At 36.1% G+C, this 25,189-nt stretch overlaps 2 long non-coding RNA genes across 3 annotated transcripts in view; one reads left to right on the top strand and one right to left on the bottom strand.

The window, feature by feature from the left end:
- LOC125262554 overlaps window positions 1-13,336 on the bottom strand; it is a 39,236-nt gene extending 25,900 nt beyond the window's left edge. The window contains exon 1 of the long non-coding RNA XR_007183593.1: window positions 12,405-13,336. This is a non-coding gene — a long non-coding RNA (uncharacterized LOC125262554). The remainder of the gene's footprint in view (window positions 1-12,404) is intronic.
- The window catches only part of LOC125262553, a 141,770-nt gene that overhangs the window by 98,650 nt on the left and 17,931 nt on the right, over window positions 1-25,189 (top strand). For both annotated transcript variants that reach the window (XR_007183592.1, XR_007183591.1), the window contains 5 exons: window positions 7,535-7,634; window positions 19,763-19,846; window positions 20,383-20,554; window positions 22,615-22,776; window positions 24,126-24,216. This is a non-coding gene — a long non-coding RNA (uncharacterized LOC125262553). The remainder of the gene's footprint in view (window positions 1-7,534; window positions 7,635-19,762; window positions 19,847-20,382; window positions 20,555-22,614; window positions 22,777-24,125; window positions 24,217-25,189) is intronic.

The following is a 25,189-nucleotide window of genomic DNA, read 5'->3' as shown; positions in this document are numbered from 1 at the left end:
TTCAAGCACGAGCCTCTTAGAAGTTTGTGTGTCAAATTGGAAAACCAACAAACATTGAAGCAACTTAAAGTCTCCAACAAACTGTCTTTTCAAAGGACTATCACAAAATATTCTGCCTCTTGTCAACACCTGTATGAGGTATAAACTCAGAATTAAACTCAGAATTACGAGATGTAAACTCAGAATTGCGAGATGTAAACTCAGAATTGCGAGATGTAAACTCAAAATTGCGAGATGTAAACTCAGAATTGCGAGATGTAAACTCAGAATTAAACTCAGAATTGCAAGATACAAAATCAGAATTGCGAGATGTAAAATCAGAATTGTGAGAAGTAAACTCGGAATTGCGAGATGTAAACTCAGAATTGCGAGATGTAAACTCAAAATTGCGAGATGTAAACTCAGAATTGCGAGATGTAAACTCAAAATTGCGAGATGTAAACTCAGAATTGCGAGATGTAAACTCAGAATTAAACTCAGAATTGCAAGATACAAAATCAGAATTGCGAGATGTAAAATCAGAATTGTGAGAAGTAAACTCGGAATTGCGAGATGTAAACTCAGAATTAAACTCAGAATTGCGAGATGCACAGTCAGAATTGTGAGATGTAAACTCGGAATTGCGAGATGTAAACTCAGAATTGCGAGATGTAAACTCGAAATTTCAAGATGTAAACTCAGAATTAAACTCAGAATTGCGAGATGCAAAGTCAGAATTGCGAGATGTGAACTCGGAATTGCGAGATGTAAACTCAGAATTGCGCGATGTAAACTCAAAATTGCGAGATGTAAACTCAGAATTGCGAGATGTAAACTCAGAATTAAACTCAGAATTGCAAGATACAAAATCAGAATTGCGAGATGTAAAATCAGAATTGTGAGAAGTAAACTCGGAATTGCGAGATGTAAACTCAGAATTGCGAGATGTAAACTCAAAATTGCGAGATGTAAACTCAGAATTGCGAGATGTAAACTCAAAATTGCGAGATGTAAACTCAGAATTGCGAGATGTAAACTCAGAATTAAACTCAGAATTGCAAGATACAAAATCAGAATTGCGAGATGTAAAATCAGAATTGTGAGAAGTAAACTCGGAATTGCGAGATGTAAACTCAGAATTAAACTCAGAATTGCGAGATGCACAGTCAGAATTGTGAGATGTAAACTCGGAATTGCGAGATGTAAACTCAGAATTGCGAGATGTAAACTCGAAATTTCAAGATGTAAACTCAGAATTAAACTCAGAATTGCGAGATGCAAAGTCAGAATTGCGAGATGTGAACTCGGAATTGCGAGATGTAAACTCAGAATTAAACTTAGAATTGCGAGATGTAAACTCAGAATTGCGAGATGTAAACTCAAAATTGTGAGATGTGAACTCGGAATTGCGAGATGTAAAATCAGAATTGCGAGATGTAAACTCAAAATTGTGAGATGTGAACTCGGAATTGCGAGATGTAAAATCAGAATTGCGAGATGTAAACTCAAAATTGTGAGATGTGAACTCGGAATTGCGAGATGTAAAATCAGAATTGCGAGATGTAAAATCAGAATTGTGAGATGTAAACTCAGAATTGCAAGATGCAAAATCAGAATTGCGAGATGTAAACTCGAAATTTCAAGATGTAAACTCAGAATTAAACTCAGAATTGCGAGATGCAGTCAGAATTGCGAGATGTGAACTCGGAATTGCGAGATGTAAACTCAGAATTAAACTTAGAATTGCGAGATGTAAACTCAGAATTGCGAGATGTAAACTCAAAATTGTGAGATGTGAACTCGGAATTGCGAGATGTAAAATCAGAATTGCGAGATGTAAAATCAGAATTGTGAGATGTAAACTCAGAATTGCAAGATGCAAAATCAGAATTGCGAGATGTAAAATCAGAATTGTGAGATGTGAACTCGGAATTGCGAGATGTGAACTCAGAATTTCAAGATGTAAACTCGGAATTGCAAAATGTGAACTCGGAATTCCAAGATGTAAACTCAGAATTAAACTCAGAATTGTAAGATGCAAAGTCAGAATTGCGAGAAGTAAACTCGGAATTCTTAATCAACTCTTCCTCTTCCTGAAGCTCTCAGATCATCTCATCGATCTGTCAAACCAATGCCATTTGACATCAAACCTGTATATGCATGTACACAAATAAAATTTGAGAGCTACAGTATATACACTGTAAAAATCTAAACTTAAACTTAATTAACTGTGTTTATCCAATTGATTCAGTCCAGTGTATTTGAAATGATAAAATTAAAAAGTGATCTCAACTTTTGGAGATTTTTTAGAGTGTTTTAGTGAAGTTTGCTTAAGATTGAGTAAGAGTCAGATGAACTATTTTAAGTGTGTTTTGTTTGATTAAATGTTTGCGAGTGCAATATTATCTGCCTTATGTTTTGTATATGACTGTTGTGAAGTGATGTAACCCATGTAAACGCGATTACAGCTCATGCACGTTTTGCATTGTGCTATATTCATCTCAGCTGAGTTTGTGTCTTAATGACAATGATCTCCATCAGTAAAACCTGCTGATTATAGAGGCTTGTTTCTCTCGAGAGTCTGCCCAGCTCTTTTAGCTCGACGTGATCTAATGAAATGCTGTCCGTGCACTTTAATGGAGGGATATTACCGCACTTCCCCGAGAACGAGGGAAATGATCCTCGGAAAGGTGTGCTTCATAAATTAGCTCCAAAGATGCGCGTGCATTGGAGTCTAATGAACAGCCCTGAACTCTCTGCGTGCACTTACAGTAACACGTCTAATTATGGGCTGTCTGAGCCTCATGTGAGCTGGCCGAGATTGTTCTACTGTATTTCTGAAGCATTACCAGTTAAGACTTTAATGTCTCTATAAATATTCAACAGCATATTTGTGTGGAAAGAGGACTGAATGTGGAGTATGATATGGAAGCTTATTTGTACCACCGAATTAAAAACAAAACAAAAAAGTTCATTGCAACTTTTGTATCTTACAATTCTGACTTTTTTTCTTATTATTTTCAGAATTGAGAGAGTTATAAACTCAGAATTGCATACAGTGTATATACTCGCAATTCTGAGAAGAAAAGTCCAAATTGTGAGAAACATCTGCGAGAAAAATGTCAGAATTGTGACATAAAAATTCTGTGGCAGAAACAAACAAAAATAAAAGTGAGATGTAAACTCAGAATTGCGAGATTTAAACTCAAAATTGTGCGATGTAAACTCAGAATTGCAAAATATAAACTCGGAATTGCGAGATGTAAACTCAGAATTGCAAGATGTAAACTCGGAATTGCGAGATATAAACTCAAAATTGCTAGAAGTATACTTGTAATTGCAAGATGTAAACTCAGAATTGCGAGATGTAAACTTGGAATTGCGAGATGTAAACTCAGAATTGCAAAATATAAACTCGGAATTGCGAGATGTAAACTCAGAATTGCAAGATTTTAAAGTCAGAATTGCGAGATATAAACTCAAAATTGCTAGAAGTATACTTGTAATTGCAAGATGTAAACTCAGAATTGCGAGATGTAAACTCGGAATTGCAAGATGTAGATTCGGAATTGCGAGATGTGAACTCAGAATTGCAAGATGTAAACTCGGAATTGCAAGATGTAAACTCAGAATTGCGAGATGTAAACTCAGAATTGCGAGATGTAAACTCGGAATTGCAAGATGTAGATTCGGAATTGCGAGATGTGAACTCAGAATTGCGAGATGTAAACTTGTAATTGCGAGATGCAAACTCGGAATTACGAGATGTAAACTCGGAATTGCGAGATGTAAACTCGGAATTGCAAGATGTAGATTCGGAATTGCGAGATGTGAACTCAGAATTGCAAGATGTAAACTCAGAATTGCGAGATGTAAACTCGGAATTGCAAGATGTAGATTCGGAATTGCGAGATGTGAACTCAGAATTGCAAGATGTAAACTCGGAATTGCAAGATGTAAACTCAGAATTGCGAGATGTAAACTCAGAATTGCGAGATGTAAACTCGGAATTGCAAGATGTAGATTCGGAATTGCGAGATGTGAACTCAGAATTGCGAGATGTAAACTTGTAATTGCGAGATGCAAACTCGGAATTACGAGATGTAAACTCGGAATTGCGAGATGTAAACTCGGAATTGCAAGATGTAGATTCGGAATTGCGAGATGTGAACTCAGAATTGCGAGATGTAAACTTGTAATTGCGAGATGCAAACTCGGAATTACGAGATGTAAACTCGGAATTGCGAGATGTAAACTCGGAATTGCAAGATGTAGATTCGGAATTGCAAGATGTAAACTCGGAATTGCAAGTTTTAAAGTCAGAATTGCGAGATATAAACTCAAAATTGCTAGAAGTATACTTGTAATTGCAAGATGTAAACTCAGAATTGCGAGATTTAAAGTCAGAATTGCGAGATATAAACTCAAAATTGCTAGAAGTATACTTGTAATTGCAAGATGTAAACTCAGAATTGCAAAATGTAAACTCGGAATTGCGAGATTTAAAGTCAGAATTGCGAGATATAAACTCAGAATTGCGAGATGTAAACTTGTAATTGCGAGATGTAAACTCGGAATTGCGAGATGTAAACTCAGAATTGCAAGATGTAAACTCAGAATTGCGAGATGTAAACTCAGAATTGCGAGATGTAAACTCAGAATTGCGAGATGTAAACTCGGAATTGCGAGATGTGAACTCAGAATTGCAAGATGTAAACTCGGAATTTCAAGATGTAGATTCAGAATTGCGAGATGTGAACTCAGAATTGCAAGATGTAAACTTGTAATTGCGAGATGCAAACTCGGAATTGCGAGATGTAAACTCGGAATTGCGAGATGTAAACTCGGAATTGCAAGATGTAGATTCGGAATTGCGAGATGTGAACTCAGAATTGCAAGATGTAAACTCGGAATTGCAAGTTTTAAAGTCAGAATTGCGAGATATAAACTCAAAATTGCTAGAAGTATACTTGTAATTGCAAGATGTAAACTCAGAATTGCAAAATGTAAACTCGGAATTGCGAGATGTAAACTCAGAATTGCGAGATGTAAACTCAGAATTGCGAGATGTAAACTTGTAATTGCGAGATGTAAACTCGGAATTGCGAGATGTAAACTCGGAATTGCGAGACGTAAACTCGGAATTGCGAGGCGTAAACTCAGAATTGCGAGAAGTAAACTCAGAATTGCGAGATGTAAACTCGGAATTGCGAGATGTAAACTCGGAATTGCAAGATGTAAACTCGGAATTGCGAGATGTGAACTCAGAATTGCAAGATGTAAACTCGGAATTGCAAGTTTTAAAGTCAGAATTGCGAGATATAAACTCAAAATTGCTAGAAGTATACTTGTAATTGTGAGATGTAAACTCGGAATTGCGAGATGTAAACTCAGAATTGCGAGATGTGAACTCAGAATTGCGAGTTTTAAAGTCAGAATTGCGAGATATAAACTCAAAATTACTAGAAGTATACTTGTAATTGCAAGATGTAAACTCAGAATTGCAAGTTTTAAAGTCAGAATTGCGAGATATAAACTCAAAATTACTAGAAGTATACTTGTAATTGCAAGATGTAAACTCGGAATTGCAAGTTTTAAAGTCAGAATTGCGAGATATAAACTCAAAATTGCTAGAAGTATACTTGTAATTGCAAGATGTAAACTCAGAATTGCGAGATGTAAACTTGTAATTGCGAGATGTAAACTCAGAATTGCGAGATGTAAACTTGTAATTGCGAGATGTAAACTCAGAATTGCGAGATGTAAACTTGTAATTGCGAGATGTAAACTCAGAATTGCAAGATTTAAACTCAGAATTGCGAGTTTTAAAGTCAGAATTGCGAGATATAAACTCAAAATTGCTAGAAGTATACTTGTAATTGCGAGATGTAAACTCAGAATTGCAAGATGTAAACTCAGAATTGCAAGATATAAAGTCAGAATTGCAAGATATAAAGTCAGAATTGCGAGATGTAAACTTGTAATTGCGAGATGTAAACTCAGAATTGCAAGATGTAAACTCAGAATTGCAAGATATAAAGTCAGAATTGCGAGATTTAAAGTCAGAATTGCGAGATTTAAACTAAGAATTACGAGATGTAAACTCAGAATTGTGAAATGTAAATTTCAAGAAAAAAACTACTAATTTTTTTTTATTCTGTGGTGGAAACAAGCTTCCATAATATATAGTATGAAGCACCAGAGAATGGCTTTTCAAAATGTCTCAGATCCGTGTGTTTCAGCGTCTGACGGCGGGTGTCTGAACCTGTTGATGGCTGAGACCGGTGCTCTCGTATCCCAGCATGCTCTTTATTAGCTCAGTTAGGGTGTGGGATATGAGGCATTATTTCCTCCGCAGAGATCGGCCTTTCTGATTAAATTAAATGGTGAATTATAGATGAAGCTCGGCCAGGTTCAGCCTGCATGCTTTTGGTCAGAGCATCTTACAACGCATTTGCCCTTCATCTATGTCCATATAAGGACTGATAAAAGATACATCAGCAATGCATGATGGGTTTGACAGCCGTATTTTTGTTTTCTATAACAACTGCTGTGAAATAAAAACAGAATGTCTATCGATTCAGTGCTGGAGAAACAGAATCTCTATAAACTTCATCTGTGAAGGGCACCAGCTGTCTGTCTGCCATCCATTATTCATGGATCTGGACATTTTAGATCTTGCTGATATTTAGTATTGTATGATTGCAGTGCTGGCGGGAGCAACATAAACACATCTCTTCTGAATATGCATCAATACTCTCCTCATATGAGAGTACTGTGCTTGTGATGGATTGATGACTGTGTCTGTGGTCAAACAGCAGAAGTGCTCTGTCAGGCCTCCAGGGGGCAGTCCAGCTGTTCATGCATTCAAACACAGGCACAGCTTCACTCACACCAAACATCATGAGATCACGTGACTTCATGAGTGAGACCGTGTAGGAAAACGGCTGAATCTCAGGAAACTCATGTCCGGGTCATACAGTATTTCAATGCAAAATACTGAAAGAAATAAGAACTTGTTTGTTGTTTGATAAAATGAATTCTATTTTGCATTGTGACATTATTTTCATTTGGATTTTAGGACCTTGCAGCTGTTTTTAATTGAAGCCCTCTGGAGGAGAACAGAACTGGCCATGATTAAAAGAGCGCGTTACGGCCGTGTTCAAACACGCAGCGCCGGAAAAGCCTGCTGGGTAATAGTGACATGTCACTGTGGCACATCTGCAACAGGTTGAACAAAACGCAACAGAAGCAAAGAATCATTTCATGTCCTGAAACTCTGAATGATTTCACATGTGATCTGAACAGGGTCTGAGTGTCTGTTTCATCCGACTGATGGAGCTTTCTCAGAAAATGGACACATGAAACCATTTCATTAGGTTTTTTTGTTGTTGTTGTTAGAACAGTCAGACAGGCACCACATTTTACTGGTGTTTCAAAATTATTTGTTTTTTAGTGGTGTTTGTATTACAGTCAAACATTGTGAATACTGTTGTTCAAACCTCTGAATTTTAAACCTTACTTCTCATGAAACCTTATCATTCACATCCCACAGAAGGCCAGAGATCACCTAGAATCCACCTAGCAACCACCCAAAATACCCAACTGCATAGCAACGCCCTGGCAACCACCCACAAAACTCCAGCATTATGATGGTGAGTTTAGCGTTAACAAAACCCATTCATTTTCTTCATGAAATGTAAAACTTTAGGTTTACTCATTTTTATTTGTCTGTTTTTTGTCTTTCTTTCTTTATTTCTCATTATTTTTTATATTTATTTGTTTATTTTATTTGTTTACATATTTATTAATTAATTATTTATCTTTCTTCATTTCTCATTTTTTTAAAAATGTTTATTTCTATTTATTGATGTATTGATTATAGTTATTTCTCTATTTATTTCTCTATTTATTAATTTGTTTATTATTTATTTATCTTTATTTGCTCTTTTTATTTACCATTTATTTATTCATTTACATATTTATTTCCCTTTATTTGTTTATATTTATTTGTTTATTTATTTATTTACATATGTATTTATTAATTATTTATCTTTCTTTATTTCTCATTTTTTTAAATATTTATTTATATTTATTGATGTATTGATTATAGTTATTTATATATTTATTTCTCTATTTATTCATTTGTTTATTATTTATTTATCTTTATTTGCTCTTTTTATTTACCATTTATTTATGCATTTACATATTTATTTCCCTTTATTTATTTATATTTATTTGTTTGTTTATTTATTTATTTACATATTTATTTATTAATTATTTATCTTTCTTTATTTCTCATTTTTTTAAAATATTTATTTATATTTATTGGTGTATTGATTATATTTATTTATATATTTATTTCTCTGTTTATTCATTCATTCACTTATTATTTATTTATCTTTATTTGTTTCTTTTTATTTATCATTTATTTATTCATTTACATATTTATTTCTCATATATTTGTTTATTTGTTTATTTATTTTATTTGTTTACATGTTTGTTTGTTTATTATTTATCTCTCTTTATTTCTCATTTATTTACATATTTATTTCTCCTTATATATTTATTTGATTGATTATTTATATTTATTTATTTGTTTGTTTTTATTTCTATTTACTAATAATTTTATTTATTTCTCTTTAATTCTCATTTATTTGTCTGTTTTATTTGTTTTTTATTTGTTATTTTATTTATTTCTCTTTCTTTCTTTCTTTCTTTCTTTCTCATTATTTCTTATTTACATATATTTTATTTATTTTTATATTTAGTTGTTTACATATTTATTTATTAATTGTTTATCTTTCTTTACTTCTCATTTATTTGCATATTTATTTCTCTTTATTGATTGATTGGTTATATTTATTTATATATTTATTCATTCATTTATTATTTATTTCTTTCTCTTTATTTCTTTTTATTTGTTTCTTTTTATTTATCATCTATCTATCTATCTATCTATCTATCTATCTATCTGTATCTGTACTCAGTGTTTTCTATAGACTGTAGTGTTCAGTGTGTGTTTATACAGTATATACAGGCATGCATTCGTATACATTATGTGCATCATGAAGTTCGTTTAGTTCAAACTCGCATCATATAATGGCCATCTGTTAATGCAGTGCGGTGCATCTCATCATCTTCAGGCAATCTGGAGCTTTTAAAGATTTTGTCAAGGAGAGTTTTTGATTTTACCAGGGGGCAAACAGTGTAATTGATATCAGCACTGCAATCACTGCGAGAAACATATGTGCTTCACACTACAGACACATCAGCGGCGCTAATGCATGAAACCTGTAAAACACGTCCTCTAGCTCAGCTCTATTGTTTGATATTACACCGCCGTTATTACAGTTGTAGCTCATTTTGACACACTTCCTGCGGTTTCTGTGAATATGAATGCTTTGTAATGTGTAATTCTATATTATTGCCTTTTCTGTGTAGGATAAGCATTATTGTTTGTGTGTGTTGCTCGTTTGTGCCAGTGCTCTCATTGCCAGAATCTGAATGAATTGTGTTGTAGTTGTTGATCGTAAGCGGAGGCCGTCACACTTACTCATTCTGTCTCAAGCAGGTTTCAGAACAAAAAGAAAATCTAAGCAGATGCATAATAGAGGAGTTTGTTGATGCTGAGGAGAGTCAGACATGCCTGGGTTCACTCAAGAAAGCGAGACGCCTGCGCCTGAACCGGCTCGAGACCCGGCGGATTTACATTCGGCACGTAATTGACTCGAGGAGTCTGTTTGAGGGCTGATCCAGCAGAGTCACGCTCCGGTGAGGAGCAACTCGTCCACCTCTGCTTTGCATGCAATAAGTTGTAATTGCTCGATCTCCAGTCCCGTTTCATGACTTCTGTACCTGCTCGCGCTCCCCGGCCCTCGTGTTCACCCGGGATTTGAAATTCATGCGCCGTCCGAGTCGTCAATCACGCTGACAGCGCGGAGAGGCCTGCAGCTGCGATCGCACCGGCATGCAGCAATATTGCTTACATTAGAGTTAATTTTTCAAAAGAGCTACGATAGCGTGGAAGAGCTAGATTTAATGTTTGAAGTGTTTAAAATGTTTGAACTATTACAATGAATAATACAGCACTGCAGTTTTATCAATAACTGACAGCATTTGAAGACAACATGGCTCTTCCAGAAGTTAAGTGGAATAATTATACGTTTATTTATTATCCAAAGCCACTTACAATACATTGCATTCATAATTGCATCATAATTAAGCTTCCTTCTAAGATATCTTGTTGTGGCTTGTTGATCCCATAGTGCATTGCAGCAAAACTCAGAGACAATTCATTCAATATGCAACACAAAATTAGAGAAATTGTAACACTTGACAATAAGTTAACATGAACTGAGAGTGAACGACACTCCTACAGCGTTTATTAATCTTAGCTCATGTTAAGTGTTCTGAGTGGTTGCTGTGAGGTACTATATTCCATATTTTTATATTTTCTATATTTTTATATATACACTCTAAAAAATGCTGGGTTAAAAACAACCCAAGTTGGGTTGAAAATGGACAGCGATTGAAAATGGACAACTCAGCGGTTAGTTTGTTTTACCCAGCGGTTGGGTTGAATGTTTGCTCAACCTGCTGGGCAGTTTTATTTAACTCAACTATTGTTTAAAAATGACTATATGGCTGGGTTAAAATGAACACAAAATAGTTGGAAATTAAAAATCAGACACATTCACTGGGTTAAAAACAACCAATTCACTGAGCAAACATTTAACCCAACCTCTGGGATAAAAAAAAAAAAAAAACATTTTCTGGGTTAAAACAAAAAATTCACTGGTTTAAAACAACCCAATTCTCTGGGTTAAAATGACCAATTCACTGGGTTAAAACAATCAATTCGCTGGGCAAACATTTAACCCAACTGCTGGGTTAAAACAAAAAATTCACTGGTTTAAAACAACCCAATTTGCTGGGTTAAAACTACCAATTCTCTGGGTTGAAACAACCAATTCGTTGGGTTAAAACAACCCAATTCACTGGGTTAAAACAACCCATTCGCTGGGTTACAACAATCAATTCACTGGGTTAAAACAATCAATTCTCTGGGCAAACATTTAACCCAACCGCTGGGTTAAAACTAAAAATTCACTGGTTTAAAACAACCCAATTTGCTGGGTTAAAACAACCAATTCTCTGGGTTGAAACAACCAATTCGTTGGGTTAAAACAACCCAAATCGCTGGGTTAAAACAACCCAATTCACTGGGTTAAAACAACCCATTCGCTGGGTTAAAACAACCAATTCACTGGGTTAAAAGAACCCATTCGCTGGGTTACAACAATCAATTCACTGGGTTAAAACAATCAATTCTCTGGGCAAACATTTAACCCAACCGCTGGGTTAAAACAACCCAATTCACTGGGTTAAAACAACCCATTCGCTGGGTTAAAACAATCAATTCTCTGGGCAAACATTTAACCCAACTGCTGGGTTAAAACAACCCAATTCACTGAGTTAAAACAACCAATTTGCTGGGTTAAAACAATCAATTCTCTGGGCAAACATTTAACCCAACCGCTGGGTTAAAAACAACCCATTCGCTGGGTAAAAACAACCCATTCTCTGGGTTAAAACAACCCCTTTGCTGGGTTAAAACAACCCATTTGCTGGGTTAAAACAACCCAATTGCTGGGTTAAAACAGCCCAATTCACTGGGTTAAAACAACCCATTTGCTGGGTTAAAACAGCCCAATTCACTGGGTTAAAACAACCCATTTGCTGGGTTAAAACAACCCAATTCACTGGGTTAAAACAACCCCTTCGCTGGGTTAAAACAACCCATTTGCTGGGTTGAAACAACCCATTTGCTGGGTTAAAACAGCCCAATTCACTGGGTTAAAACAACCCATTTGCTGGGTTAAAACAGCCCAATTCACTGGGTTAAAACAACCCATTTGCTGGGTTAAAACAACCCAATTCACTGGGTTAAAACAACCCCTTCGCTGGGTTAAAACAACCCATTTGCTGGGTTAAAACAACCCATTTGCTGGGTTAAAACAACCCCTTCGCTGGGTTAAAACAACCCATTCGCTGGGTAAAAACAATCAATTCTCTGGACAATCATTTAACCCAACCGCTGGGTTCGAACAACCCATTCGCTGGGTTAAAACAACCAATTCACTGGGTTAAAACAACCAATTCGTTGGGTTAAAACAACAGAATCGCTAGGTTAGAATAACCCATTTCACAGGGTTTGTTCATTTTCAAACCACCTTTGGTTGTTTTTAACCCAGCATTTTTAGAGTGTACTGTATATTAACATTTGTGTGTGTGTTTTTATACTTATTAAAGTATCATGTTGTCTTAGCAACGTCAAACTAGCCTACGTAGAGCATTCATTTCAGTTAGGATGTTTCCTTAATAGGCAACTCTGCTAGTTTTTGGAACAGAGTATACGTTACCTTTGATCAAACGTGTTTTCTTTCGGTATTTCCGCTCTCGTTTCCTCACGCCTGTTCCCTCGGAAACAATTCAATTTTAATGGTGCCAGAACAGCGGCTCGTCTCCGTGTCTTTCCTGCGGTTGTTTACAGAGGGGTTGTACAGTATCTTGAGTGACACTGAATGCTCGCGGTCGCCCTCTGCACTCCTCACACACGCTTTGAAGTGCTCCACAAGCCCTCTGATTGTCTCTGCACACGCTGATATGGAATATGAATGGTAGCAGGCATTACAGTAAACATCATAATATTCTCTCTGTGCTTCCATGCAGCCAGGAGCTCACAGTTAATGCCGCTCGATAGTTTTCCCATCATCCTCTGCCCTCTATGAGAAAGCAAAATGCACCACGGTGATGTTTCAATCCATCTGGTGTCTGGATATATATTAGTCAGAAAGTGTGAGAGTTTTGTAAAATGGGTTTGTGAATTTATGTTGAATTTAAGAGCTCCTTGATTGGAAAATAACAATAAGATAACACTATAATATATTTAGTTATACTACAGGACTGTTGAATGCTTGAATCTGATTCTAAGGTGTGCAATATTTTCAGGGAAACGCAAGTAGTTCCAGGCAGGTCTTGACCACATTACAGTTCTATATCACTTCGCCAAATGATTTCAGTGATTTAAAAGGTCCTCACAGCCTACAGTGGCTCAAGCCTCCATTAGTAGTTCTAAATAAACTAATAAGCATTATTTTCTAACTAGCTGAGTAAAGTTTGTAAAAAAATTTTGATGTTGGCTTGACAAAGCCTTCTCTGAAAGTTTGAACTTTGCTAGCATGGATAAGCATGTTTATAGCATGATTTAACATGTTTTAGCATGTTTTAACGTTGTCAGCATGATTAGCATGTTACTAGCATGTTTAAACGTTAGTAGCATGAATTAGCATTTTCATAGCATGAATTATGTTGTTAACATGATTAGCATTCTGTTAACATGATTTAGCATTTTCGCTAGCATGTTTTAACACGTTAAACATTTGCTACATGTTATTAACATCATTAGCATGTTGCTAGCATAATTAGCATATTTGTTAACATGTTGCTTGCATGTTTTAACATGTTGTCAGCATTATTAGCATGCTGCTAACATGTTTTAACACATTGATAACATGTTTTAACATTTTGTCAGTGTGATTAACATGTTGCTAACATGTTGGAAACATCATTAGCATTTTGATAACATGTTGTTAGCATCATTAGCGTGTTTGCTAACGTGTCAGCATGATTAGCATGTTGTTAGCATTTTTTAACATTGCTAGCATTAATTAGCATGTTCATAACACGATTTAGCACATTGATAGCATGAATTGTTACTAGCATGATTAGCATTCTGCTATCATGTTTTAGCATGTTTGCTTGCATGTTTTAACACATTGCTGACATACTTTAACATTTTGTCAGCATGATTAGCATGATGTTAACATCATTAGCATGTTGATAACATTGCTAGCATGATTTAACATGTTGCTAGCATGTTTTAACATGTTGTCAGCATCATTAGCATGTTTGCTAACATTGCTAGCATGATTTAACATGCTGCTAGGAGGATGAGCATTTTCTAACATTGCTAGCATTATTTAACATGTTGTCAGCATGATTAGCATGTTACTAGTATGTTTTAACATGTTGTTAGTGTGATTTAGCACACAGTTATCATGGTTCTAGCATGATTTGACACATTGCTAACATGATTTAGCACATTGCTAGATTTAATTAGCATGTTGTTAGTACGTTTTAGCATTCTGTCCTAGGATAGTCCTTAAGCTTTGTTAGTGACAGCTTAAATACTTGATAAGTCTTATTGTACAAAAGTTTTGACCCCCTCAATGAAAGTCTATGGGACTGTAGTTTTGATCATCCGTTTAATGAAAGTCATAAGTCCGTCTGAAGGTCTGAGCCGAGTTTGGTGGTTGTAAAGCCCTAAATTTTGTCTCAGAAGAAGAAAACGAAGAAGCAGCTTAAATAGTAGATCAGTATGTTGGCTTCGTCAAGCCAACATAATAATTCAACAGCCCGATCGTTAGTTATTCTTTACACAATATATTCTTCTAGCTTTGACCATGTCGAGAGTTCTGATAGGTGTCGTGTGCGAAGCGTACTAAATAAGAACATGATGTGATAGCGTTCGTCAGCGCGAGAACATCCAGAAAAACACCAGTATGTCTTTGTTGCTCTGAAACGGATATAAATATGCCTTTTCTGTGAAAGGTTGTTGACATACTCCCTATTGTTCGCACAAGTGATGCCCTTCGCAAAGACACACTCCAGGTGTTCGAAGATGGAATGAAAATTGAGTGCTTTCAGACTGATGGGACCATTACACCTTTAACCACAAGAGAAAAATGCTCCATTCAGCCTTCTAGGATTACCACAAAATTACATGAAATGACTTACAGGGCAAGTCGCAGCAGCTCTGTTGACAGAGCGAGGTGGACCTGCAGGTTCAGGCCGGTTTTGTTCTCTAGCTAATGAATCATCAGAAAATTCCCATCGTCACTGCTTGAAGTGCCGCATAATTATGGTGTTCGGCGGTTGAACTGCAGCTACTGTTCTCCTGTGAGATGATTCACGAGGATCACTAGATTCACACTGCTGACATATGTTTCCCTTTCTCCGGCATCAGAACCTTCGGTTGCTCCGAGCAGCTTCCCTGTAGAGCTCACCTGAGGGATCGTCTGCAAACCCCCTCCTCCACTTCATAAGTCCTGTTTAAAACCAGACTTTAACCCAAAGCCCTCACGCTCTCCTCCCTGGGGACACAAAACCAGCTTTTGCTCCGTGTCAATTACTGTGATTCCATCTGGAAATTCCACAGACAGGAGCGCTGGATATAAACTCACAATGGCTGAATTTACATCAAAGAAGCCAAAAAGTAATATCATCTCATTTCTGCTGCAGTGTGATGAATACAGTATGACAGATTAGAAGAGAAATATTTAACTAGATGCAAGTTAAATATCAGATCTCTCACGTTTTATTTAGAAAATGTCAAAATGCAGTTATAAGTGGTGTTATTCCTTTGAGTAGTTGCTAGGGTGTTCTGGGTGGATGCTAGGGAGCTCTGGGTGGCTGCAAGTGTGTTCTGGGTGGTTGCTAGAGTACTTTGAGTGGTTGCTACTGGGTGGTTTCTAGGGTGATCTTCGTGGTTGCTAGGTTGATCTGCATGGTTGCTAGGGTACTCAGTGTGGCTGCTAGGGAACTCAGGTTTGTTGCTAGGGTGTTCTGGTGTTGTTGTAGGGTGTTTTGAGTGGTTGCTAAGGTACCATGGTTAGTTGCTAGGGTGTTCTGAGTGGTTGCTAGGGTACTCTGGTTGGTTGGTAGGGAACTCAGGTTTGTTGCTAGGGTGTTCTGGGTGGTTGCTAGGGTACTCAGTGCGGTTGCTAAAGAACTCAGGATTCTTGTTAGGGTGTTTTTTGAGTAGTTGTTAAGGTACACCGGGTGGTTGTTAGGGTGTTCTGGCTAGTTGCTAGGGTACTCAGTGTGGTTGCTAGGGAACTCAGATTTGTTGTTAGGGTGTTTTGAGTGGTTGCTAAGCTACCCTGGTTAGTTGCTAGGGTGTTCTGGGTAGTTGCTATGGTAATCTACATGGTTGCTAGGGTACTCAGTGTGGTTGTTAGGGAACTCAGATTTGTTATTAAGGTGTTCTGAGTGGTTGTTAAGCTACCCTGGTTAGTTGCTAGGGTGTTCTGGGTAGTTGCTATGGTGATCTGCATGTTTGCTAGGGTACTCAGTGTGGTTGCTAGAGAATTCAGGTTTGTTGCTAGGGTGTTTTGAGTGGTTGTTAAGGTACACTGGGTGGTTGTTAGGGTGTTCTGGGTAGTTGCTAGGTTAATCTGCATGGTTGCTAGGGAACTCAGTTTTGTTGTTAGGGTGTTCTGAGTGGTTGCTAAGGTACCCTGGTTGGTTGCTAGGGTGTTCTGAGTGGTTGCTAGAGTGTTCAGTGATCTTCTGGTCTGTAGATGTGGCTTGGGTCTTTGTTCAGTGTACATCTGTTGGATTTTTTCAGCTGTTTTCTGGTCTAGCAGGTGAAAATGATGCATGTGATCACTTAGAAAAACACCAGCACTCTCTCCTCAACAGCACATGATTTAAGGAAACTTGAGTTTTGTTTTCAAAGAGTGTTTCAGTAAACTCAACTGATGATAATCATTCCAAGAAACTTGATCTAAATTTTCACTTACATAAAACCTCTTCAGACTCGCTCAAATCACAGCATTGCACTTTTCTTAAAGGGGTCATGACATGAGAAGTCAAATTTGCCTTGATCTTTGTACCATTAAAACATACTGCAAATTTCAGAGCTTAAAACGTCCTCCTCATTATAAATGTAGGATTTATTTAAGCAAGCTCCAAAAATGGCTCATTTCGATATTGGGTGATTTGTGATGTCACACGGAAAATTAATTTGCATATGCCCGCCTCCAGAGCAAGACATCGAATAGTTATACATCATCACACCATAGGCCACGCCCACTGTAGTTCATTCGCTTAACGGCTGACATTTGCCTACACTGGATGTGAGCGTCACGTCGAAAGCAAACAGAACCCATTATAATCTCTGACACTGTCTACACTGATACAGTATACAGATGTGTGTTCAGTTTCTGACAAGCTCCACACGCTTGAGTCTGTCGACAACAGGACAAATGAAAGAACATCCGCTTTCATGCGTCCTGTTTAAACAGCTCATTTGCATCTCCGTACAGACTTAAGAAGGATCCCAGCGTCAGGAACAAGTGGATGGTTCATTTTAATGGCGTCCCGGATCACCTCGGAGGATTAGATGTTTGTTCGGAGCATTTGACGGCAGATTGTTTTGTAATCTCTAATACTCACAAATCGTAAGTAAATGGTTTCGTAATGGATAATACACTTACTCATGTGATACTGTTTCCTATGCAGTGACGTTAGCCAATCACAACAGTGGCCTTTTACTGACACGTCTTAAAGGAGCCGCACCTTAAAAACGGATCATTTCAGACAGAGGCTCAGAATGAAGGTTGAAAATAATTGTTTTTCCTCATATATATTTGTTTGTTTTTTGTGTGTCTGCAAAAAACTTTATTAACTTTATAAGTGAACTTCAAGAAACATATTAAATGTCATGACCACTTTAAAACCTTTGTGTTTTATGAATCTTTTGGAGAGTTTGTCACTGGACAGTAATGAAACACTATCAGTTTTTATAGTTCCCCACCTCTCCAACAGCTCCACCTCTATTGTTCTGTTGACTGCAGGAATTGGGAATCTTAAGCCTCATAATGGCAGCGCAGAGGAGGGGCACTATAATTAACGTTAAGTGAGCAGATGTCGAAAGAAAAGTGTTTTTCACTGTAATAAATGCGGTTTTGAATTTAACACCTCTGGGTAAAGGAACCCTATCTAAATCACCCCGGGCCCCGGGCTCTTAAAGCGCGCCCTGTAATACTGGAAGAGCAGTAAACCGCCCCTCCAGCCGAGGTTGAAACCCTTCTGCTTTGCAGGAGATCGAATGTCGGCTCTTAAGTGCAGCAACAATGTCAATGAAACCGAGATGAACAATATTTGCATTGTAGCTACACGACGACTTCTGCCGCTCGTCACCGAGAGGTGTGGGACAGCGTGGAGCGGTGATCCACATCACAGGATTGAGTTGCAAAACAAATAAGTAACTTCCAAATATAAAGTGAAATAGTTTCTATGTATGAGGGCTTTACTTTAAACCAGACTGAAAGTAGGTCACTGTAGATAAACAGAAAAAAATCTTTGTACAGTTTCTCTGCTTCCATCCGAACAGTAATAATTATGGACTGAGAACAGCAGGGGTACGAGTCTGTGTGCTGTTTATTGATGGGGTCCACCATCATACACAACTTCAATTGTTTCCATCTGAGTTGTGGATAAAAATCCCTGTGCTGTTAGCGGTTGCATTTAATGATGCATGGCTGAAATAAACATTTTTTCAAAATATAATCAACCTCCCCCCTTCCACTCAAGTAGCTTTTCATTTCGCAGGCTTAGAGAAGCTCTTTCTTCTGCAGTCATAGAAAATCATTCAAAAGCTTACAGAGACAGAGAGAAATGACTGCACAGAAGATACAAACAGAAAATGTGTTTATTTGCTTCATGGTCACACTGTGCACAAATTAGAGACTTTTTATTTTAGTTTCCATTTCACCAAAAAAAATGAAAAATTCTATTTTAGTTGTGAATGTGATTTATACTGTGACCGTATTGAATGTTTTGCAGCAAACAGACAATGAGTGGAAATAAATGGCAAGAAACCTTTTTATTCAGATGTCTTTGCGGGTTGCACTCTTAAACGAAAATACAACACAGCCAGCGTAGATCGATTCACCAACATATAACTCTTATCAGCCGCTTCTTTTTTAGTGAATATAGAAAACATAGAATGTGTTCAGTGTAGCTGATTCACGAACAACCAACAATTAATTTTACTGATTGGCTCAAAAAGATGAGTTACTGGTTTAAATCAATCTAACAAATCCTTTACTGAACTGAATCGAGCAGTTACTGAAAGATATGACACATTTTTCTGAAATTATAATCTTTGCACACAAATATGCGTATATACATACATATACATATATATATATAGTATATACAGTGTATGTATATCTATAATGTATTTATGTGTATATATATATATATATATATATATATATATATATATATATATATATATATATATATACACACACAATATACTTACACTGCCCTTCAAAAGTTTGGAAACGGCCTAGAAAAGTGGGGTTTTGGACAATATTGGCATGAATCCTTTTTAATTTGTGATAATTTTGCACTGATAAGGGACAACACAAACTATGAAAACATATTTTATTACATAAACAGTTTATACATAGAAAAAACGTAAATTTTCGATTCATCAAAATATCCAGCATTAGCAGCTATCTGACCTAAACTGGGTTCTGATTGGTTCATTGTATTCTAAACTTAATTGGCAATCAATTGTTGAAGATATTAAGGTGTGCTGACCCAAAAATCTTTTACAAACCAAGTTTAAACCAGTAACCAGCATCACAGCTGGCAAAGGGGCATGTCTGACTTTGACATGTATATATTGCCATTATTATGTAATCAAAATGAAAATTATTATTGCTGGTCTTCAATGATAATGTCAAGTTACTTTAATATATTTGCACCAAAAAATGATATGGATTTATGCTGATATCGTCCAAAACCACACTTTGCCAGGGGTGTTTTCAAACTTTTGGAGGGCAGTGTATATATATATATATATAAATATACATATATATAGTGTTTTATCTGGAGTGATTGTGTTTGATTTCTTCAGGCCACGGCTACAGAAAACAGCTCAGCGAGATAAGATGCTGCACTGCAAAACGCTAACGTCACGTTGATTCCCCTTTGATTATCTGTAAGTGTGTTTTCATGTTAATATTTGGGTCAACACAACAGCTTGACAGTGTTCTTCAGCTTTTCAGGTGATGTTTTTGGTGTTCAGAGAGTTAGTGGTGTGTCAGTTTAAAGTTCAGAGTCAGTCACTGGTAGTTTGATTCCTGAAGTGTGAAACACTGTAACACTTTTAGAGCGCTGATGTGTTTGTTTGAGCGGTGCAACATTCCGATTTGTGGCTCAACCAATCACGTGAGTTTGGGGCGGGGCTATCTGCTCGATTGACATACCTGTTTGAAAACAGTTCAGAGTTTGTAAGAATACACAGCCCATACACACATTTTAATTTGAAGTAATACAAGTCATTTCTATTGTGCTTTATACAATACAGATCGTTTCAAAGCAGCTTCACACAAAAAATGTTAAATAAATAGAATAAATGATGCAAACTTCATCAAATATGAGGTGTAAATTCAGCTATAAGCAGCTCTACAACAGTGCCATTATTCAGCTCAGTTCAGTGTTGATTCACACACACATGTTTTTTATCATTTGCAGTTGTTCACTTTTAGGTTCAGTCTGGGGTAAAAGGGTCGCTGTCGGTACTAAAGAAACCCCCGCGAGCGCTGCCGTCACCCCGGGCAGAAACAGAGCAGGGGTCCCTGGTATCTGGATCTGAGGAGCGCGTTCGAACCCCCGTCCCGGCGTCTCCACCCGCTCCCAGCAGGAGGTCAGTGGAGAGTCTGGATTTACAAAGAACAAAAGCGGAATTAAAGCACTCTTTTGTTTTTGTGTTTGCGGAGGTCTCGTGCGCTGTCTGCTCCTTGGGCAATCGTCAGGCATTGATTCCCGGTGTTTTTGTTTCAGTAATCTACATTAGCAGCTCTCTGGGTGAGTTTATTGGATATTTACTGTGGTACTTCATCTCAATCATTTGGCTTCTGGTTCAGTGAAAATAGGTTTCCGGGACAGAATGATTTTTTCCCCCTCGTTGTTGCTCTTGTTTACACACTTTATTTTAAATGAGCTGCTGTTCTCAAGGCCTGACGTTCATCATTCATCCTTCACAGATATCTGAGTGTGTTATTGCAGGTTATGTGCGAGTAGCATTGCTGTTAATTTGCTGATGTGTTCTCCTTGACTGATGTCTGGAGGATACGAGACTCTCTCGAGACGGTTAAAGGGGGAATAGTTTTGATTTTAATTTTTCCTGCTTGCTTTGCATTTTGTTGCCCTGTAGCGAACATCTATTAATGAGATAAACAGGTCACTGCTGGCATGGGAGGTGCTTTGGGTGAATCTCACCAAACCTGTCGAGAACATGTCCGGCTCATAATACTCTCTACACTCTGAAAAATGAAGCTTCTTCATCGGCATCGATGGTTCTATTCCACCAAAGGTTCATTACCGTGGAAAAAACCTCTATAGATTATTTTTAGACTAAAAAAAATATTTCTGTTAAGGACTGTTCACTGAAAGGTTCTTTAGGGAATATATATATATATATACAGTACAGTCCAAAAGTTTAGGCTAAATTTATTTAATTAAAAATACAGTAAAAAACAGTAATATTGTGAAATATTATTACAATTTAAAATAACTGTGTACTATTTGAATATATTTGACAAAGTAATTTATTCCTGTGATCAAAGCTGAATTTTCAGCATCGTTACTCCAGTCTTCAGTGTCACATGATCCTTCAGAAATCATTCTAATATGCTGATTTGCTGCTCAATAAACATGTATGATTATTTTCAATGTTGAAAACTTTTTCAGGATTCCTTGATGAATAGAAAGTTCAAAAGAACAGCATTTATCTGAAATACAAAGCTTCTGTAGCATTATACACTACCGTTCAAAAGTTTGGGGTCAGTAAGAATTTTTATTTTTATTTTTTTGAAAAGAAATTCAAGAAATTAATACTTTTATTCAGCAAGGATGCATTAAATCAATCAAAAGTGGCAGTAAAGACATTTATAATGTTACAAAAGATTAGATTTCAGATAAACACTGTTCTTTTGAACTTTCTATTCATCAAATAATCCTGAAAAAAAATATTGTACACAAATGTTTTGTACAATTGTACACATTAAATGTTTCTTGAGCAGCAGATCAGCATATTAGAATGATTTCTGAAGGATCATGTGACACTGAAGACTGGAGTAATGATGCTGAAAATTCAGCTTTGCATCACAGGAATAAATTACTTTGTGAAATATATTTAAATTGTACACAGTTATTTTAAATTGTAATAATATTTCACAATATTACTGTTTTTTACTGTATTTTTAATTCAATAAATGTAGCCTTGGTGAGCAGACGAAACTTCTTTTAAAAACATTAAAAATCTTAGTGGTTCCAAACTTTTGGACTGTACTGTATATATATATATATACACACAAACATACAAATATAAGATTGAATTGTAAAGTATTTATTTGTTGTACCGGATTTAATTTATGCTGATTTACACAACTTTAAATTTTATTTTGATCTTGTTTTCCAGTACAAAAATTCTTAAATCAAGGATCAAGATACATGACTTAAAATTTGTTTTTTGAAAAGAAAAAAAAAAATCAGGTGAGTTTTATGTTTTATGCATAAACTTGCATAATTCTGGTCAATTTCTCAGAAAACAAGATTTAATATCTTATATAATTTTGCTTCTCCAGTAAATGCATCTTGATTTAAGAATGTTTAGACTGGAAAACAAGACAAAAATACTGAGGAAATAACTCGTTTTTTTGCAGTGCTGTAAATCAGGCTGATTTGGCTCAAACTCTTCCTCAGATAACCTGCAGTAATGATGCCCACCTTGAGCAGCAAAAGCTTGATTTCATCGCTCCAGACACGTGCCGCTGCCTCCATGTGTCTGCGTGAGATCGCATGGCTGATATGCCGACGAAGAGAACGTGTTGAAATGCAGTCGACACGCTGCCCCGCTGCCCTCAGGTCAGTCCCCCTCATGCCAGACGCTCCCTGGGAAACGTCCCGTGTTATCAGATCGAGGCTGATGGGCGGCGGTCTAGAGTTACTTGAAAATAATCCCGTCCTTACTTCAAGAGCAGCACATGATCATGTCGGGAAAGGCTGGGAAAGAGAGAGATGCTTACAGAGGCTCTGTTATTGATTGCTTAAAGCATGTCGTGTCTGGTTTCCTCTTTGTGCTGCTGTGTTTGTGTTGTTATTACCTGTAGGTCCCGGCAACAAGAACCTGAACATATAGAGACATTCCAGCTCCATAAGAACGTCTCGGGATGCCATTTGTCACAATCTGTTCGTTCCAGAACATTTGGAGTTGCACTATATACATATATATAAACAGTAATATTGTGAAATATTATAAAAATTTAAAATAACTTTTTTTCTAATGTAATATATTGTGAAATGTAATTTTTCCCTGTGATGGCAACATTGAATTTTCATCAATATGTTTATCAATATTTTATCAGAATTGTATCAATATTTATCATTGTTTTATTTAAAATTATGTTAATTTTTTTTCCATACCCGATTAGCAAATTGTGCCAAAATAAAGTTAAATAAAACAAGTCCTTTCAGATTATTTTACACAATTATGCCTGTAAAGTAACTTTATCTTATGTTTAAATTTGTTTACTAGGTTAGGGTTAGAATTGTTTTTGCAGCGGTTTTGTGGCGTCTCCTTTATTTTGTTGCGATCTAAAAATAGAATCGTAAAAAAATGGGGGCTCGTCCGGGAAGATAATTTTTTTTTTTGATTATAAAGATTATTTTCTCTTATAATAAGACTGTATAATACTAGTTAAATATTAATAAAATAGTAATGAATCTAGTTCTATAAGGCCCTTTCCCAGAATGCCAATTTTCACAGTCAATTGCAGAACACTTGGAGTTGTACTGCCAGTATATATTTATCCGTCTATTAATTAAAATGAAGTATTTTTCCTACCCCATTGGCAAATTGTGCCAAAAAGTTATTTTCAGATTATTTCACATAATTTTGCTTGTTTAAATGATGCTTGAATATGTTTATTGAAATACAATTTAAAAAAAAACCATTGATGATGATGATGATGATGATGATGATTTTCTCTTACGTGTTTGCCATATAAAGTGAATTCCAGCTCTATAAGGCCATCTGCCAGGATGCCATTTTTCACAATGGGTTTATTATTTCAAGTCGTTTGTGTTAGGAATGATGGAATGGAAATCAAGGTTAACAGCCTCACTAACATAATCATAGATGTGGAGTATTAAAACACAACTGTATTCATGCATAATTTGTCTGTACGCATTTCAAACATTGTGTTTCATGACAGATCTCTCGATGACAGAGCGATGGCGTTCTACAGAAATCTCCATAAATCATCATTAGGAGAACGTCGTGACATCCGGCTCATTAATCATAAGGTGGGATTTGCTTTCCTCTTCGGTTACTCAAACCTCAGATCTACTAATATCCCTCTCCTTGTAATGTCACGGCTTGACAATATTGAAACGCACACCGGACTGAAAGAGCAGGTTCAGGTTCCACACAGAAGAAGCAAGATGAAAGGGAAACGGAGAACTGATGATCAGGAATCTGTGCCTGCAGAAGATCCATTCACACAGGCCTGTGCCTTTTGTGTTCGTTTATGAAATATTTACGTATAATGTGATTAATTTGAGTATAATACTCTCTGCTCTGCTTGACACGGCGTGTTTGAATACATTTTTCTTCCACAATTGGCACAGAAACTGTCTGGGGCTCTCATATAAACAGTGCTGGGTAGTTTACAAATTGTAGTCTGTTACTGATTACAAATTACTTGACGAAAATATTTAATACATTTAATAAATAAAATTTAATAAATAAACATTTAATAAATAATGAATAAATAAATATTTAATGAATTAAACAGATATTGTAGTTATCTATAGGTGATGTTATCTATTAGATTAGACAGTTTAATGTATTCTGATTACTTTTTGATTACTTTTGACCTAACCGATTTGATTATTTTGGATCATATTCATAAAATATATTGAATATAAAGAAATTATATATAAAAATATTTTAAATAAAAAAAATAATACAATAATATATATATATATATATATATATATATATATATATATATATATATATATATTATGTATAAAATTAAAGATTAAAAAAGTCAGAGTTGCAAGTTTACATCTCACAATTCTTACTTTTTTCACACAACAGAGTTTATTTCTCGCAATTCTTTTTTCTTGCAATTCTTACTTTTTTTCTTGCAATTCTGACATTTTTCTCGCAATTCTGACTTTTTTCTTTTTTCTCACAATTCTGACTTTTTTTCACAATTCTGCCTTTTTTCTCGCAATTGAGAGTTTATATCTTGCAATTCTGACTTTTGTC

This window comes from Megalobrama amblycephala, linkage group LG2, assembly GCF_018812025.1.
Source record: "Megalobrama amblycephala isolate DHTTF-2021 linkage group LG2, ASM1881202v1, whole genome shotgun sequence".
In the NCBI taxonomy this organism is placed as follows: domain Eukaryota; kingdom Metazoa; phylum Chordata; class Actinopteri; order Cypriniformes; family Xenocyprididae; genus Megalobrama; species Megalobrama amblycephala.
This window is presented reverse-complemented; position numbering and strand designations above follow the sequence as displayed.